Below are 2,848 nucleotides of genomic sequence, written 5' to 3'. Positions count from 1 at the left end.
TATTGCCTAGCTTGTCAGTGAACTACGGCTCTGTGTAGTGAATGCCGCTCCATCTGAAAGCAGGTGATGGAGATTAACTACTAATCACGGGACCGGCTTTACTGACGAGATGCGCTTGACAATTGCATGCGATTAATTGCACTGCCCTATGTTACAGTGTGTGTGTGTGTGTTACAGTGTGTGTGTGTTACAGTGTGTGTGTGTTATAGGGCTGTCAAAATGACTGAAAAACTGAATTCGAATTTTCCACTTAAATATTATCAAAATTCGAATTATATTTGAATTTAAAAGGAAAAAAAGCTTTTGGCTTCTCTCCTGAGGCCACAAGAGAGCGCATCGAGCAAAATATTATGCACGTTTCTTCAAAGCGTGTGCAGGGCCTTTATCTGTGTGTGTGTGTGTGTGTGTGTGTGTGTGTGTGTGTGTGTGTGTGTGTGTGTGTGCCAGGATTATTATTGTAATAGAAAACTCAAAACAAGTGACAGTTGTATCAGATGCAGTTGGAATGAAAACTGCATTGAACTTGCAAAGGCTTTAGTTTACTTTCAGTCAGTGCAGGCCCACTTGAACAGGAAGAGCTAAATGGTTTCGTTTCCATGAAACACAATAAACCGCAGTCATTTTGTTGGAACACACAGCTTTGAGCGTGACCTGATGAAATGTCGCGCGCCGTAGAGAATGTTACTTCTGCGTCATTAGTTGCATTATTTAGCAAGATAAACAGATAAAAGGGATTCATCATTTAAAAAACAAGACATATTAACATTACAGCGAAGAAAATTGAAAGTGAAATAAAAACAAATATAAAAAATCTTTATATTTACAGTTTGTGTTGCATATGAAACCTATAATAACCCTGGGGTGTGTGCGCAGGTGTGTGTGTGAGTGTGTTACAGTAGGGCAGTGCAATTAATCGCATGCGATTGTCAAGCGCATCTCGTCAGTAAGTGTGTGTTACTGTGTGTGTGTGTTACAGTGTGTGTGTGTTATAGGGCTGTCAAAATGACTGAAAAACTGAATTCGAATTTTCCACTTAAATATTATCAAAATTCGAATTATATTTGAATTTAAAAGGAAAAAAAGCTTTTGGCTTCTCTCCTGAGGCCACAAGAGAGCGCATCGAGCAAAATATTATGCACGTTTCTTCAAAGCGTAATAAAATAACATCTTTGAAAACAAGTGCATAATGTTTAAAATAATGTTTATAAACCATATATAACTAATAAAATTGCTTAAACAATTAGAAAAAAAACAGCACCATGCATGTATGCATAGTTTAATACAAAGGACCAAAAACCAATCACAAAGAGTAGGCTACTTTCTTCATTTAAAATAGTGAGATACAGTGGGATGGGGGAAAACCGTCATAATGTCTTTAGACATGTTTTTTTAAAAGTTGAACTTGCGTTAATTTTACATGGCTTTCTAAACATGCGGCTCTCTGCGAGACGCAAGTGCAACACTGATAAGATGCCCCGCTAGAAAATGTGATAAATATGCGTTCTGTGTGAACGGCTTGGTTTCAGCTTCGCCGTAGACAACATCTTCGCCACACTGATGCTCTCGTTTTCCGCATATATATAATATGAACAACGCAGCAGCGCCGCATCTAGTGGGTTCAACTGGATAGTCTAACAAAAGCATTACAATGCAATGACACTTACATTGTCGTCGCATTTCGTGCGCCACTGATAAAGCTGCCTGACGGCTGACGCAGATCTAAAATTCCAATGCAACGTTTTTGCATTCGAATGTGGATTTTTTTTTTATTCGACGAATATTCGAAATTCAATTTTTTTTTGACAGCCCTAGTGTGTTACAGTGTGTGTGAGAGTGTGTGTGTGTGTGTGTGTGTGTGTGTGTGTGTGTGTGTGTGTGTGTGTGTGTGTGTGTGTGTTTTCAGTGCCGTCACCCTGTAGACTAATCCTCCCTGTGTGACGGTCCTATGGTTCCCGTGGCAACAGTAGACGCCACCATGGGCCAATCAGCTGACTGTAGCGCTTGATATCTGTGTACACACTGATAGATCCATCCTGCAGCAAAACTACCCAGAGTTCAGTGCGCAGGAGTGTCCTCATGACCCGTGTCAGTCTGAACATGTGACCGCAGCTTCGCTTGAGTGTGGAGTGCGTTTGTGTGCCGCATGATGCACCTATGAAATTATGATTGATTTGTTATTTATTATATACGTATGAGTTTAATACATACATCTGTATGTCTGCTTTAATCATGTAGATCCATTTAGAGATAAGTCTATGGTTTATTAATCAAATTAATTTCACATTTGATAGCTAGTAAATATTGAAGTATTTATTTTTTAAAAGAATATTTAAGCCAGAAATGAAAACGTGCTCACCCCACATCAGGATGAGTTTGTTTCTTCATCAGGTTTGTAGAAATGTAGCATTTTTTTTTACTGGAGGAAGCGTTATTATGGATTTTGTACTCTTATTTTAGTTAAAAGCGTCTTAATGCTGGATTTGTTTCAGCTTTTGTCTTCTCCAGATGTTAACTGATGGACTGGAGTGCTGTGGATTACTTGTGGATTATTGTGATGTTTTTATCAGCTGTTTGGACTCTCATTCTGACGGCACCCATTCACTGCAGAGCATCCATTGCTGAGACACTGATGCAATGCTACATTTCTACAAACCTGATGAAGAAACAAACTCATCCTGATCTCGGATGGCCAGAAGGCAAATTTTCATTTTTGAGTGAACTGTTCCTTTAAATATATTTAAATATTGACTCGAGGCCAGTTTTCAGTAATACACTCTGGTGTTTCTATAAGCAGCAGAGAGAAGCAGCACTGACACTCTCTCTCACACACACACACACACTCACACTC

General features: G+C 39.2%; 2 protein-coding genes across 2 annotated transcripts in view; one reads left to right on the top strand and one right to left on the bottom strand.

Moving 5' to 3' along the window:
* LOC107684191 (protein Hook homolog 3-like) overlaps window positions 1–2,848 on the top strand; it is a 17,756-nt gene that overhangs the window by 3,363 nt on the left and 11,545 nt on the right. The gene's annotated exons all lie outside the window — the stretch shown is intronic.
* LOC107684192 (E3 ubiquitin-protein ligase RNF170-like) overlaps window positions 1–2,848 on the bottom strand; it is a 21,770-nt gene that overhangs the window by 10,357 nt on the left and 8,565 nt on the right. The gene's annotated exons all lie outside the window — the stretch shown is intronic.

Source organism: Sinocyclocheilus anshuiensis, unplaced genomic scaffold (genome assembly GCF_001515605.1).
Source record: "Sinocyclocheilus anshuiensis isolate Anshui unplaced genomic scaffold, SAMN03320099.WGS_v1.1 scaffold3980, whole genome shotgun sequence".
NCBI classification, from domain to species: Eukaryota; Metazoa; Chordata; class Actinopteri; order Cypriniformes; family Cyprinidae; genus Sinocyclocheilus; species Sinocyclocheilus anshuiensis.
The sequence above is the reverse complement of the archived record's forward strand: the minus strand, read 5'-3'. Positions and strand labels throughout refer to the sequence as shown.